This window comes from Schistocerca nitens, chromosome 8 (genome assembly GCF_023898315.1).
Source record: "Schistocerca nitens isolate TAMUIC-IGC-003100 chromosome 8, iqSchNite1.1, whole genome shotgun sequence".
NCBI classification, from domain to species: domain Eukaryota; kingdom Metazoa; phylum Arthropoda; class Insecta; order Orthoptera; family Acrididae; genus Schistocerca; species Schistocerca nitens.
The window spans coordinates 612985873-613003175 of NC_064621.1; positions in this window are offsets into that span (position 1 = coordinate 612985873).

Below are 17303 nucleotides of genomic sequence, written 5' to 3' on the forward strand. Positions count from 1 at the left end.
TCGCTGCAATTTTCTATTGCTGTAACTTCTCTGTATACTACAGCATCATCCGCGAAAAGCCGCATGGAACTTCCGACACCATCTACTAAGTCATTTATTTATATGTATTGTTATTGATTTGTACAATTTGTGAAGCTCTTTCTCTTGAATAAATGATCCAATTTTTTTCTGCAATTATAAACATTTGTTTGTCTGGACTACTACATCACACCTAACGATTTGTGTCCCATTCAGATGATGAGTCTTTATTTATTTATTTATTTGTATCAGAAAATAACTTGACATCTTGATATGCTGCGTAGTGACAAGATGACCGGATCAAAGGGAAGGATATTAAATTCTTAATGCGGGATATGTATAACATTGGTTTTATATTGACTGTCCTCGGCATTTCCGATGTAAGCTGCTATTGTGATTTTTTGCTGCAACATGGTGTCCGCTGGCACCTGCTTCCCTGTGGCCTGCAGTGTGTTGTTTACAGCACGCAGTGGTGCAGCTCGATAACGTGCGTTCGGCCCACAGACCAGCAGTAACTGGTAACGAAGACGACAAGAGTTTGCAGCCCTCTTCGCAGGTCATGTTAGTCTATCGCTTTGCTGTCTCGATTGACTTTCTTATTTATTTTGGTTAGCACTAAGTTGATGCCCAGCTGAAATATCGGCTCACTTCAAATATACAACGATGCGCTACCCGTATCTTCATGTACCACAGTACCGCAGGATTCATAGATACACTCCTGGAAATTGAAATAAGAACACCGTGAATTCATTGTCCCAGGAAGGGGAAACTTTATTGACACATTCCTGGGGTCAGATACATCACATGATCACACTGACAGAACCACAGGCACATAGACACAGGCAACAGAGCATGCACAATGTCGGCACTAGTACAGTGTATATCCACCTTTCGCAGCAATGCAGGCTGCTATTCTCCCATGGAGACGATCGTAGAGATGCTGGATGTAGTCCTGTGGAACGGCTTGCCATGCCATTTCCACCTGGCGCCTCAGTTGGACCAGCGTTTGTGCTGGACGTGCAGACCGTGTGAGACGACGCTTCATCCAGTCCCAAACATGCTCAATGGGGGACAGATCCGGAGATCTTGCTGGCCAGGGTAGTAGACTTACACCTTCTAGAGCACGTTGGGTGGCACGGGATACATGCGGACGTGCATTGTCCTGTTGGAACAGCAAGTTCCCTTGCCGGTCTAGGAATGGTAGAACGATGGGTTCGATGACGGTTTGGATGTACCGTGCACTATTCAGTGTCCCCTCGACGATCACCAGTGGTGTACGGCCAGTGTAGGAGATCGCTCCCCACACCATGATGCCGGGTGTTGGCCCTGTGTGCCTCGGTCGTATGCAGTCCTGATTGTGGCGCTCACCTGCACGGCGCCAAACACGCATACGACCATCATTGGCACCAAGGCAGAAGCGACTCTCATCGCTGAAGACGACACGTCTCCATTCGTCCCTCCATTCACGCCTGTCGCGACACCACTGGAGGCGGGCTGCACGATGTTTGGGGCGTGAGCGGAAGACGGCCTAACGGTGTGCGGGACCGTAGCCCAGCTTCATGGAGACGGTTGCGAATGGTCCTCGCCGATACCCCAGGAGCAACAGTGTCCCTAATTTGCTGGGAAGTGGCGGTGCGGTCCCCTACGGCACTGCGTAGGATCCCACGGTCTTGGCGTGCATCCGTGCGTCGCTGCGGTCCGGTCCCAGGTCGACGGGCACGTGCACCTTCCGCCGACCACTGGCGACAACATCGATGTACTGTGGAGACCTCACGCCTCCCGCATGCCCACTATACGCCCTCGCTCAAAGTCCGTCAACTGCACATACGGTTCACGTCCACGCTGTCGCGGCATGCTACCAGTGTTAAAGACTGCGATGGAGCTCCGTATGCCACGGCAAACTGGCTGACACTGACGGCGGCGGTGCACAAATGCTGCGCAGCTAGCGCCCTTCGACGGCCAACACCGCGGTTCCTGGTGTGTCCGCTGTGCCGTGCGTGTGATCATTGCTTGTACAGCCCTTTCGCAGTGTCCGGAGCAAGTATGGTGGGTCTGACACACCGGTGTCAATGTGTTCTTTTTTCCATTTCCAGGAGTGTATTACGACATAATATGAACACAGGAGAAACCGAAATCCACGAGAAGTAACCCTGATTAAAGTTGCGAATTCTCAGGTAGAAAAATTTCTTTGAAATGGTTTTAGGCTGCGACGTCCTGTACTCTTATAGGGAAACCTGTCATAGTGAAACAATGTTTGCCTCTACGTAGAACAGTTGGCGTAACAAAACTATCATAACCGCAAGAACCGTACTAACAGCTGATCACACCTGTTGTACAAAACACATCTTCCGCCCATTCTGAAAGCGGCCTTTAGTCAATGGTGGGTGCAGATCGTGTGGCTGCAAACCTGCAGCTACATCTGGGTGATGACATTAGATTATGTGATATCTCGTTTCACAAACGGTATATTTGGCTCAGAAATTGGCAGTTAGAGGATTGTCCGGTATAAGTCCATGAGCCTGTTGTCGACTCCTATTCAGCAGTCTGGTAATTTTGACATTCGCCTCTCAGTGTACATTTTCTTTGTACGTCGATTGTTGTTAACAACAGAACTTATTCCCAAGATTGAGCAACTTTCGGTCAGTTAATACTAGGCAGTACTCGCGTATCCATTTGGATCGCACTTCCTTGGGTCCTGTGCAGAAGTAAATGAAATGTATTCGCAGTTTCGAATAAGGGCAATCATCAGCTGTATAAGGAAATGAAGACAAAGAAATTTGGTGCTAGGCCGGGACTCGAACCCATATCGTACTTATGCAGAAAGCCGTAGAGTATTCTTCCGAATCCATTTTCAACAAGACACCACAAGAATTTTAAAAAAATCCGAGTTGTAATCCTCTCGATTTCAACTCTAAATTTAACAATTTCTTCGTGCCTTTATAAAATGGTTTAACAACTACGAGTATTAAGAACAGCTGATACCTAATGAATGCTTCGTTTTATTAACTTAGGAAGGTGGCAGATCATGACCCAGCAGCACCAGGTTCATTTGTTCATTATTTGCACCAGCTTGAAACAGAAGCGACTTAGTTTCGTCTATCTGTGAGGTTAGTATCTTAATTCCTAAATTTACTGAGTCTTTATGAGCTTAGTGGACACAGTTTCGCGTATTAATAACTGTCTAGTACAAAGTTTGGCCACCTGTATCGCCACAGGTGTTTGTTTGTTTTGATTTAACACACAGCTCACTAAGCCAGCATAAGGGCGGGAGCTCTTGCCCCAGCAGCACCAGGGGAGAGTACAGAGTCCAGTTGTCATTTGTTTATACGAGCTTCAAACACAAGCGACTTCATTTCATTTACCTTTGGTGCTTATTAGTTTAATTTGTAAATTTCTTGCGTGATTGTGTACTTGGTAGACACAGTTTTGCGTTTTAATACCTGGCTAGTGTAGGGATCCGCCGTCTTTAGTATGGATACGCGATGTTGATGCTGTGTTCAAATGCCCAATGAGTCAGTGAACCTTTGCTCACAACTCCAGGCAGTGCTGGCTTTGGTCACATAGCTTGAGGTTGTAGCCAATGGGCATCACTGTGGGGTATCAGACGTGGGGATTCCAGGGATGTCCAACATGTCCCACGTGCCCATGATCGGTCCACTACTGCGGCCACCTCGTTTACACCTGCACAGCAGTTGATCCAGCACCCATATTCAAGTGAGAGGTCACTTCAAGGTGTGGCAGGTAAGAAAACACATTCCATCGGACCGATTGTAAGGCTTTCCCATTTCATCTGACAAACAGGTTAACAGCATTATCCGTCGTTGATAAATATCTTGAGTCAGATGCAGTGGCTTGCCCTGTTCCAAGGGAAGCTTCTCGGTGTGCAAGATCTGGGCACTCACAGAGGGTGGGAGTACTGGTAGTTCAAAAAAATGTTTCAAATGGCTCTGAGCACTATGGGACTTAACATCTATGGTCATCAGTCCCCTAGAACTTAGAACTACTTAAACCTAACTAACCTAAGGACAGCACACAACACCCAGCCATCACGAGGCAGAGAAAATCCCTGACCCCGCCGGGAATCGAACCCGGGAACCCGGGCGTGGGAAGCGAGAACGCTACCGCACGACCACGAGATGCGGGCAGTACTGGTAGTTGGCAGCTCCAATGGTACTTGTTTAATGGGGCCCCTTAGGCATATGGCTGTCCATGTAGATAAGAAATCCAGTATGCAGGCTGTAAGCATGCTTGGGAAGTCTTTCAAGATATAGAATTGGCTCTCTCAGGCGCGACCAAGAGCTCAGGTGGCAGCCAGCTGCAGATGCTGGTTCATGTCAGTACTAATGATGTATGCTGCTTTGGACTGGAAGAGAATTTTTCTCATTTCAGCCAACTATTTGAAGTGCTAAAGACTGCCAGTCTGATTGCAAAATGAAGACAAGTGTTCACCAATAGTAGCTGCATAGACAGGAACCACTGAGTACCTTTGGGCTGGTTGAAATGGCTCTGAGCACTATGGGACTTAACTTCTGAGGTCATCAGTCCCCTAGAACTTGGAACCACTTAAACCTAACCAACCTAAGGACATCACACACACCCATTCCCGAGGCAGGATGCGAAACTGCGACCGTAGTGGTCGCGCGGTTCCAGACTGTAGACCCTAGAACCACTCGGTCACCCCGGCCGGCGAGGACCTTTGGTACAGAGCATGTTGGACGGTCGGAATTACAGGATCGAACGTTTCTCCGACATGTAGATTCCTTGGCTTCCGCCGCTTGGTGGTGGCGTACCGAGCTACACTTAATGGGTGAGGAATTCATTACAGTCAGGAAATGGCTACATGTTTAGAAGGGCAGTGTGCTAAGTGGACTGTGCAGTTTGTTAGGTTACAGGTCCACAGTTAAGAGCAAACACGGTTTGAGTCTCCAAGAGAGCAGCTCAATCACAGGATGAGGTTAGATCTAGGAACCATAGGTATTAAACTAGTACTTTACCTATTTTGATTAGAGAACACCGCAGGTGTGTTTATAAATCACATTACAGGAAATACTGTATCCACTTGCAAGTGTTTTTTTAAGTGATTTCGTTATACTATTACTAGATTTGGACCTGAGCCCAATGACAGTTGAGGTGTTGACTTCTTTGCAAGTTCTACATCTTTGTCTTAAATTATGACGAAGTTTTTGTGATGCAAAGTTTACAAAACGTTGTACATTTGCATTCTAAAATATAAGAAAGATTTAGAGATCACATAGTTTTACACTTATACATGATCTATACATCCTACTTCATGGAATGCCCTCCTTTATTATAAGGCAGAAGTTAGATTTTCTTTTCAGTCCACACTGATCAATCAACTGATCCTAATCCAAGATGGTGGATATATTTGGTTAAATCGGCCGTTAATTTAATGTGATAAAGAATGTGATATTTGTGCAGATAAGGCACACTTCTGTAGTTACTTCAAAGATACTTGTTCATCATAGAAAAATTTTATACAGTTAGATATTTAATTATTTAGGTTTGAAAGAGTCTGGCAATGGCCAATCAAGTATTTTCTCTTTGTCAATTAATTATTATTTCTATCATTTCAAATAGTATGAGGTGTGTGAAATTTTAGATGTACACTTGGGTTCTTAATTCTAGTAGATTATTCAGTATGTAACCTGGTTTATTGTGAATGTGGCTGCATATTTCTAATTCCTCTAACAAGTGCATCTGTACTCCTTTTCGGCAAAATGCAACATCACAAAGTTTTTTTCGACCCTTATCTCTATGTTTCCGTGGTGGGCCAAGTGAGCAGCGAAAGTTGGCTGATTTAGTTTGTTAAGCCTGAGAGCATCCATGTTTTCATGGTATCATACACTGATACTCTTACCAGTTTCACCCATGTAAAATTTGCAGCACAGAAAACTTAGTTTATAAATGGCAGAAATGTGATGTACTTCAATTTTTTAATTTAACTCGTGAGCATTTTTGTCTTTCATTTTACTGTTCGTGGGAAACGTAATTTTGATATTTTTGGCATAGACAATGTTTGCAGCCTGATACGACACTTACCAATGGATTGTATGCAGACATATTTCACAGCGTTTTGAGGAGCTGTTTGTGTAAGGTGCCGTTTAATTTGGACTGGTAGTTATATTTATTATTGTATTTGTTTTTAATTATGTTGTGAAGTTAACTGATAGTGTCAGAGCCGTAACTATTTTTGTGGGGTCTTAGTTTCATGGATTTTAGTTATTGTAGTTTATCATCAGTGTCCAAACGGACTTTTTGCATTCTGTTGAGCATTGTCTTATGATTTGCAACTTCATATTGCTCGGGATGACAAGATGAACTGTTGATTCTAACATCTGTTTTAGAAAGTTTTCAGTATTTCCTGAATTTGTGTTTACCATTGTATTTATTAATTTTTAGATCCAACAAATTTATGCCCTAGACAGTTTCATGTTCAACAATAAATTTTATGTTTTGTATGTTTATGCAAACTGATCAATTTCTTCTACTGCTTTCCTTTAAATAATATGAGTTTCATTCATATAGTGTTTGTAATATACGATTGTTTTATTGTCAAATTGGCATTGAATAAGATTGTTTCCAAATGATTTATGTAAATGTTATCTAGCTGGATAGCTAGGCAACAGCCCATTGCAAGACCATCTTCCTCTTCATAAAAAATTGTTATTGAAGCTGAAGCAGTTATGTGAAAACACTACAGGTTGAAGTTCAACAAACCTGCAAATTTCAGGTAAACTGGTCTCTGTATAGCCAAGCAAGCTATTTGTAATTAGTGAAATTGTTTCTCTTGCTGATATATTTGTATACAAGTTATCTATATCAAAGGGCGCAAATCTGGCTGTGTTTGGTAAGGGACTGTCTTTGATATTTTCTGAAGGTTCATAGCTACTTTTTACACAAAAATTATCTTCAAATGTAAAGGTCTTGCTGAGGATGTCATTAAGTTTCTTACTAATTCTGTAGAAATTACTCTTTTTGTAGTTCATAATCGAATATACAAGATAACGTTCTTTGTGAATCTTCATCGTGTATTGAGCTTTTTCAAGTGAGGTTAGGAGGAAGTTGCACTCTTTGAGGACTATCTTAAGCTTAGGCAGTAATTTTAGTGTTGTATCGGAATTAATTTCTTTTATGTTGTTGTTTCTGAAAATATTAGTGTCTTATTTATGTAATCGACTTCATACTATATTACTGCTTGTTGACTTTCTAACCTTAGTGCTGTCACATAGCTACTTCAGCGTTCATAACAAATGTTATGAAGAGGAAGATGGCCTTGCAATAGACAGTTGCAAGCTAGCCTGCTGGCCAACATTACATAAAGCATTTAGAAACATCCTTTATCAGAGTCAGTTTGACAATAAAGAAAACAATCACCTATTACAAATGCTATGTGGAAGATGCATTCGTCTTACTTGATGGAACAGTAGAAGAAATTGATCAGTTTGCAAAAGAGCATAACAAACTCCCCAACATTACATAAATCATTTAGAAACATCCTTTATCAGAGTCAGTTTGACAATAAAGAAAACAATTACCTATTACAAATGCTATGTGGAAGATGCATTCGTCTTATTTGATGGAACAGTATAAGAAATTGATCAGTTTGCAGAAGAGCATAACAAACTCCCCCAAAACATGAAATTTACTGTTGAGCATGAAGCTGGCATAAAATTCATAGATCTAAAAATTATTAAACAGAAATTTAAACATATATTTAAAATTTACAGAAAGCCCACTACAACAGATGTCACAATCAACAGCTCATCATGACACGCCAATGCAGAACAGAATGGAAAAAATCCATTTGGACACTGAAGATAAAGTAAAAGAACTAAAAAACATCACATTACCAGCCAAATTAGACAAATGTATCAGCCAACTTATATCTAATTCAGTTCATTGATCAATATGGTTTGTAAAAAAATATAACCACTGATTTATAGTGTGTGAAGGGGGCCTTTTGTGAAGTAAATACTATGTGTAGAGGTTAGATAAGTGGAAAACTACAAAATCACATAAACTTTGTTATAATGTGTGAAGGGGGGCCTTTCGTGAAGTAAATTGTGAAGGGGGCCTTTTGTGAAGTAAATACTATGTGTAGAGGTTAGATAAGTGGAAAACTACAAAATCACATAAACTTTGTTATAATGTGTGAAGGGGGGCCTTTCGTGAAGTAAATACTATGTGTAGAGGTTGGATAAGTGGAAAACTACAAAATCACATAAGCTTTCTTATATTTCAGAATGCAAGCGTAAAGCCTTTTGTAATCTATGCATCATTAAAACTTTGTTATATTTCAGGTTGCAAATGCAGAACTTGCAAATAAGTCAGTGCACCCATCTGACCACGGGCTCAAGAGCGAACCTAATAATGGTATAATAAAATCATTTCAAAAAACTTGTGGCTGGTTTCAGTGTTTCCTACAGCTTAATTAGAGTAGTATATTGTAGTCTGTGTGTAGAGAAAGAACCAGGGCTCTAAGTGTTAATAGAAACCACCTATAATTTTAACAACTTTATTTTTAATTTTTTTAACTGCTTTTATATTTGTGAACATGTGACGAGAAATGCTTATATACTTTAATAGTGTAATTTGAGTTGTAACGTTATTTTCAATTTTCGTATGTTTTCCTCTGTGTATTTCTGATAAAGTCTGCCCAGTAGGGAGTGATTTATGTGTGTAACATAATTGTACAAGCACAAGACAGACAGTTGATGAGCGTGGCAGTCTGTCAGTTGGACTCGGGTGTGTTATGGCAGGAGAAGGCACGCATTTTGCTAAAAATCACTTAGATTGTGGAAAGTGAAAAGGAGTCAGTGGTGGAAAGTGAAGAAATATCAACAGCCTTTTGGAACTCTATAAATCTGCTATCAGTGTGAGATGCCCTGCCCATAACACCACCTATATGGTATTGATATTTTCTTATGACTGTCGCTGTTTGCTATGCGTGTTCTAGCGCCGTTTGCGGGACGGAGATGTGCGCCCCCCCCCCCCCCCCCCCCCCCCGGACTGAATCCGCCTAGCGGATTAAGTACGATAGTCGACGTGACGGACAGTCTAAATGTGGTTTTTAGGCGGTTTTCCACATCCGACTAGGAGAATATCAAGGTGGTATGCTCAAGATTCGTAAACATTTACAAAACTTTCGCTCATTTTCACATGGATAACACTATTTGCAGACAATTGAGGTTCACATATTCCTTCCCGGGACGGGGGATGGGGGGGGGGGGGGGAGAGGAGATGTTATACATTAGCAAATATGGCCACCCAGTAAAGTAACCATACCAAATTTATTAACAACCACGCCGACATTGTGCCGATGCAAGACAAAGGCGCAAGAAAAATAAGACTGTGTTAATATTCTTTTATGCTTGTACTGTTTCGTATTTTTCTGTTTAGTGTGCGTGGCATTATTTTCCATTTATGCTTACAAAAATAATATAAGTAAATAAACGGAAGCAACAGATCTTTTAGTTTTGTTTATTTTTCGTAATGTAGTAATATCAAGTACTGAAAGAAATCATGGTGCTTATTATTTATCAGTAGACAATTGTAAACGTTATAAGGCTTTATTGGTTGAGATATTACATGGAAGAATCGCCTAACGGAATGAGTGTTATTCCTCCGCACACATTGGCCCCTTTCCTTTCGCATATGTCAGAGTCGTGCCGGATATGTATTTCTGAAGTAGAGGCGAATTCGTTTAAACAATAGTGCTGTGTGATTGTGATGAGAGAAGGTAGAGGCTAGAAACGGAACCGGCATACAGCCAACACCACCTAGACTACAGGCCTGCGCGCACACTTGTGACGTCACATACTGATGGCCGGGTCTGTATCGGAACGCCCCTGTTAAGCACTCTGCAGCTATACGAACTTTACGAGTTTTAGAGCTGGGACCGCATAGGGATTCTCGTGCTTTCCTCTTCTACATGAAAGAATGGAAATTTATATCATTGCCTTAGGCAACTGAACAAAACTGCCCTGTGTTATTTCAAGATGTAAAATTATTTTGACGATTTGACTTAAATACGCGTTTCTAGGCTTGAATACAAACTGTAATTTTAAATTCCGTCTTTTACCTCAGGAGTTACGTTTTCTTGCCGTAAAAAATCGGCAATATGCAACAACAAGCAGACGTTTTCGGTTTTAAATAGAGCAGTAGGGGCTCCTACAGAAATCAAGAATTTGTTTCCCCGGTTATTTTCGTAAATTTTCCTCTCCACTTAAAAAATTTGCTGACCTCACACAAAACTCAGATCATTCGACGAAATGGAGCATCTCCTGACGTAACGTTTAATAAATCAAAAAACCCGAAAACATATTTTGTTTCCCTGTTCCTCCAGAACTTTTGAACCTTAAACATGAAAAGATTGTTTCTCCTATATCCTTGACTGAAATTCGTGTCACAGAGGGGTGTTAATTTAATCACAATGCGCTTACCTCGAAATTCTGCTTTACATACTGCTTAATCTGTCGAACACTGAATCCATTAAAACAATTTTCTAAGGTAGTTTACTCAAATTCAAATTATTTCCGAATAGCTGTATATGTAAAACTGAACAAAATCTTTTTGTAGTTCTTCCAAATAAAAGTACTGGAAAGTGAATAATCTGGTAGGAATGATAACAAATACTAAACATTTTCGAGCCACACTAATTAATATAACTATTCTGTGTGACAATAGCTGCAAATGTGAGAGACATTTCAGAGCCAGCTTCGTATTAACCTCGCAGCAATGGTCCAGAATTAAGAAACAAATTATACTGGTACATGATATATAACTGCTTTTAAAAACAATTGGCAAATGTGGTGCAATGGAAACAAATAACACGCTATAAATGTTTTGTCATTTACTTATCCTTGAATGATGCGTAGACACAAATTCCTGTCTGGAGATAGCTGCAATCTAGCGATTTCACAATTTCACACATTTGGGAAATTGAAACATGTGCACTTTCATGCCGTTTTGGGATTTATAATTTCCCTGGCAAAAGGGAACGCAACACTTGTACCCCATACTTCGAAGAGCTGTAGGCGAATACTGTATGAAATCTATATCAGTTTCACGTGGCACACACTTTCAACACAACATACACGTCAACAGGACTGCCGACTAAAGATAAGATGGCCAACAGTTTGTGACGTCACGTGCCAATATGGCCGCTGTGCGTAGGCCTTGTCTGTAGAAGACTTCATTACAGCCCGCTTCTTCCAAACAGCGCCGAGTAGACCGTCAAGCCTAACGTCCCCATACCACTGACGGGACACCGACAGCAATGTCGCATGCTCTCACTTCATGGGACACTGCGGAGAGGTGTGGAGTTTAATCCAGGACACTGGAGTGAAGACTGATGTGAGGGACTTCACACCACCACATTTCCTCCCCTTTCCGGCCCAGTACTGGCAGTGAAACTTTCGTCCACCACCAGGATTCGAACCGGCCTACGCCAGAGTCGAGTGTCAGCATACAGGTGTGCATTATCGACCTCGGCTGTGGGGGTGGGTTCAAATGGTTCAAATGGCTCTGAGCGCTATGGGACTTAACTTCTAAGGTCATCAGTCCCCTAGAACTTAGAACTACTTAAACCTAAGGACATCACACACATCCATGCCCGAGGCAGGATTCGAACCTGCGACCATAGCGGTTGCGCGTTTCCAGACTGTAGCGCCTAGAACCGCTCGGCCACCCCGACCGGCTTTGGGGATGGGAAATTAAGTATTAACGTAAAGTGCATTCATCCGGTTTAATATATATCACGACATTAACTACACAGTATTTGTTACTCAACACACTGGAGTACATCGTTAACTATTTCTTGCCCTGTCGTCCTCATATACGTCTAATTTTATGTTATTATGTTGATAATTATTACATGATAACCGTCTAATGACAACTGAATAAAATAATTTTATCTTTCCACGCGCGTTTCGCCCTTATTCCCTTTCAGGCATCTTCAGTGGTCTGAAATATATAAACGGAGTTTATAAATGAAGGGGCAGTTTTAAAAATTAATAATAAATCGTTTTACTACTTTGCATGGACAAATCTTCCAACATTAGCAATGGCAACTGTCCAAGATTTCGATGTGTTAATCACAGTCCTTCAATATGTGTCACACAATGTATGTCGACATGGTAACCATTCTCTTCCCATAATCGGTGTAGACTGTTCTCCGTGAAGGTATGATGTACATGGTTCAACCGACCATAAGCTTCCTCAAGGGACACAAGCATTGGTGGTACGTAAACTCGGTCTTACAGAAAGCCCTACAAAAGGAAACCGCCGGCTGCCACATCCGCCGTACTGGGTGGCCAGGGCAGAAGGTTGCTGTCTGCTGTAGCAGCACCGCCAGTGCAGTGTTACTGAAGAACACAACTAAGAAACTCTCGTAGATTCCTGTGGAAATGGAGCGGAGTACCGTCTAGTTACAATTCGTAATCTTCGTATCTGGTGTTCAGCTGGGGTAACAACCGTGTTCTCAACACGTGTAGAAATAAGTTACCCGTCACCGTTTTTGGTTCGAAGGAAAATGACCTCTTTGTTGCAAGACACCGCACACAAAACGTTCACTTTTGAAGAGTCACGCTGAAGCCCTGTCGGCGTATGTGGTTTCTCGAGTCCCCAGAGATAAACATTCTGTGTAATAACCTTGCCACATACATGGAAAGTAGCTTTATAGTGGAAGAGCAGTCATTCTACAAAACCCGTGTCCTCTACTCACAGTTGCAGCTGTTCATAGAAGTCACGCCTTTCACGTTGTTTGCTGGTGTAAGGCCATGAAGAAATCCCACTCTGTAAGGTTTAAAACACAGCCGCTTACGCCACACCTTGCACACCTAATCTTTCGCATGAGCAATTCCCTGTTAGCTTTACTAAAAAGGGAACACCCCCAGCTGTTAGTAAACGATCTCGATTAAACTTGACGGGTGTCTAGAGGGGCGAAGTAGTGCAATACTTTTTTTGTGCCCAGTTTCACTTTTAAGGAGTAAAACACACCTCGGAACGTAATTCGGCAGTTTGCATTAAGAGGGAATGTCTTCGTAAAGATGATCAATAAAAAATGTTTTCCATACAAAAGTTCATATCTAATTAATGTTCTGGAAAACGGTATAATAAACTTTCGTAGTGATTTGAAATTTTGCAGAATACCACTCTACTATCAATTACTTTTGAAAAATGAAAACTTTTGTTACAACATAAGTTAAAGGAGGTTTCAAGCGACATACATCTCTGTGTAACAAAGCTGTATCCTGATATACCATTTTTGAAAATAAGCTGTATACAGTTTGCTGTCAGAGTAGTTTCAACATGCGTTATTAAAGTATCTAAACATTCATTATGATTTCATTATTTATTTTACTTCTATTTGTTTTATTTTTATAATTATTATTTTACGTTTTACGTTTATGTGGTTTTTGTTTTTTAGTTTATCGTTTCACATATATGTATTTTGTCATTTAAAAAAAATTCATTATGATGATAGGATATAGTTGCAATAACCATAATTTGTAAGGAAACGCCCAAAACGTAACGTTTTTTACGCCATACATATAAAATACGCAATATATAGACGGAGAAGAGAATATAAAACAAAATTAAGCAAGATTCCATATTGTCACGGGTGACACCCTAGACACCCTGATTTGTGTCAAGCACGTTTTAGTATACTGGTACGCCTTGCAGAAGAGAATGACTTCAGCTTGATGATTGTTTCTCAGGTGGAGAATGACATCATAACCATTCAACAGAACTCGATCTGAAAGTCTTCTCACAAAGTTCTTCCAACTTCGAAAGCTGTGTACCTTCCACGGTTGTACCTGTGCCGTCGAGCCCTTTGGGATCACCAGGTGAACAAGTTCCTTGTTCTCAAGTATGATGCTCTAAACGGTTGTTTCACACTGACCACGGGAAGAATCTGATAATAATACAGATATTTCTTCCTCACTGGAAAAGAAAATGTCTTTCAAACATCGTTTGACCTGGTTAGATGTACGGTTACCAGGTTTCGATGCTGTCACAGAGACATTTGGGGCTTCAAAAGACTATTCTGGAATTCTCCCTCCAAAGTCACCATTAGTTATATTTAAAACCATGAGAAGACGGGTGATGTACACATCCGTCACGTTTTATCAAGATCGTTTATCGACTCCCGGGAGTGTTCGCTTGTAAGTAACTTGCGAGCACCTCGGTGAAACAGTTCGCGCACTCTTTCGGCGTTTGCGCCCGACACACGCTGTCGACCAGGACTCATACCCTTACAAAAGCATCCGGTTTCCTCAAACTGTCGGTACCACGTACATGCGTCATTTTTGTATGATGGATCTTTCCTAACATGTGCACGAAACTCACGCTGCACTGTGACCACAGAACTGCACTTTAAAAAGGAGCACACAGAAAGTCTACGCCGCTTGAAATCCATCTTGGAAACAGCTGATATGCCTGCGCAGTAAGCATGATACTGGAACAACGGACAGTGCATAAAAAAATTAACAGTTGCCTCTGCTTATGCTCAAAGGTTTGCCCATATACTAAGTGTGTGAAGAAGGTAATGAGACAAATTTTTTATTTTATAATTTTTTTAAACAACAATGCTGCCTTCTACAAAGCAAGCTCCCTTCGGCAGCTTCACACCATCGGAATCGTTGTTCCCAGTATTGGCAGCAGCTCTGAAAGGCTTCAGTTGGTAGGGAGTTTAACATGTCGGTCTGATTCTTCTGAATGTTCTCCAGAGTTCCGAAATGATGATCTCTTAAGACATTTTTCAGTTTCGGGAAAAGAAAACTGTCGCAAAGACTCAGCTCAGATGCATAGGGGGACTAAGGAACACAGAAACTAAAACATCCCCTTAGAAAAATTAATGAATTACTGTGCTGATAAACCCCTTACGTTATTTGATTTTCAAACTGCTGAGAAAAACTGAACGTACTCAGACATTTCTCTCTTTACTTATTCTGATCAACACTAAACTGACACGCATTATTTTTAGCGCAATGCATTCTGACTTTCAACAATCTCTACAAAAGAATGGCCTATGAAACTTCCCCTTAGAAAAATTAATGAATTACTGTGCTGAAAAACCCCTTGCGTTATTTGATTTTCAAACAGCTAAGCAAAGCTTAACGTACTCAGACTTTTCTCTCTTTACTTATTCTGATCAACACTAAACTGACACACAATATTTTTAGCGCAACACAGTCTGACTTTCAACAATCTCTACAAAAGAATGGCCCTGACTAACAATAACCTATACCTTTCATGAATCACTTTTCTCCCATAAATCTTCATTACTCGAACTACTGCAATACAGCGAGCGCCAATACTACCAGCTAAATAAAAGATTCTAACTACTGAAGGCACTAACTACTGTTAGGCATAGTTAGCAAATGAAAGATTTTGATAGAGAACAAACAATTTATTTACCTTAATGGTGTTCAAAAGTCATAATACACTCCTGGAAATTGAAATAAGAACACCGTGAATTCATTGTCCCAGGAAGGGGAAACTTTATTGACACATTCCTGGGGTCAGATACATCACGTGATCACACTGACAGAACCACAGGCACATAGACACAGGCAACAGAGCATGCACAATGTCGGCACTAGTACAGTGTATATCCACCTTTCGCAGCAATGCAGGCTGCTATTCTCCCATGGAGACGATCGTAGAGATGCTGGATGTAGTCCTGTGGAACGGCTTGCCATGCCATTTCCACCTGGCGCCACAGTTGGACCAGCGTTCGTGCTGGACGTGCAGACCGCGTGAGACGACGCTTCATCCAGTCCCAAACATGCTCAATGGGGGACAGATCCGGAGATCTTGCTGGCCAGGGTAGTTGACTTACACCTTCTAGAGCACGTTGGGTGGCACGGGATACATGCGGACGTGCATTGTCCTGTTGGAACAGCAAGTTCCCTTGCCGGTCTAGGAATGGTAGAACGATGGGTTCGATGACGGTTTGGATGTATCGTGCACTATTCAGTGTCCCCTCGACGATCACCAGTGGTGTACGGCCAGTGTAGGAGATCGCTCCCCCCACCATGATGCCGGGTGTTGGCCCTGTGTGCCTCGGTCGTATGCAGTCCTGATTGTGGCGCTCACCTGCACGGCGCCAAACACGCATACGACCATCATTGGCACCAAAGCAGAAGCGACTCTCATCGCTGAAGACGACACGTCTCCATTCGTCCCTCCATTCACGCCTGTCGCGACACCACTGGAGGCGGGCTGCACGATGTTGGGGCGTGAGCGGAAGACGGCCTAACGGTGTGCGGGACCGTAGCCCAGCTTCATGGAGACGGTTGCGAATGGTCCTCGCCGATACCCCAGGAGCAACAGTGTCCCTAATTTGCTGGGAAGTGGCGGTGCGGTCCCCTACGGCACTGCGTAGGATCCTACGGTCTTGGCGTGCATCCGTGCGTCGCTGCGGTCCGGTCCCAGGTCGACGGGCACGTGCACCTTCCGCCGACCACTGGCGACAACTTCGATGTACCGTGGAGACCTCACGCCCCACGTGTTGAGCAATTCGGCGGTACGTCCACCTGGCCTCCCGCATGCCCACTATACGCCCTCGCTCAAAGTCCGTCAACTGCACATACGGTTCACGTCCACGCTGTCGCGGCATGCTACCAGTGTTAAAGACTGCGATGGAGCTCCGTATGCCACGGCAAACTGGCTGACACTGACGGCGGCGGTGCACAAATGCTGCGCAGCTAGCGCCATTCGACGGCCAACACCGCGGTTCCTGGTGTGTCCGCTGTGCCGTGCGTGTGATCATTGCTTGTACAGCCCTCTCGCAGTGTCCGGAGCAAGTATGGTGGGTCTGACACACCGGTGTCAATGTGTTCTTTTTTCCATTTCCAGGAGTGTATATACACTGCTGGCCACCGTAAATGCAACACCAAGAAAGACAAGAGGTAGCACAACAAAATTTATTTTGTAGATAACATGTTGACCAAGTATCAAATGATTACGTTTACAGACGTCTGTGACATGTGGTTCCTGCCAGAATCAGTAGCCAGAGTAGCCGCCATTGTTGGAGATCACCGCTGCCACACGTCTCGTCATTGAGTCAAAGAGACGTTGGATGTGTTCCTAGGGTACAGCAGCCCAAGCAGCTTCCACACGTTGCCAAAGATCATCTGGTGTGGCAGCTGGGGATGTAATCTGGGTCACTCGTTGAGCATCCATGGACCACATGTTTTCTATCGGCGAAAGATCAGGAGAGCGAGCCGGCCAGGGAAGCAATTCAATCTGGTTAT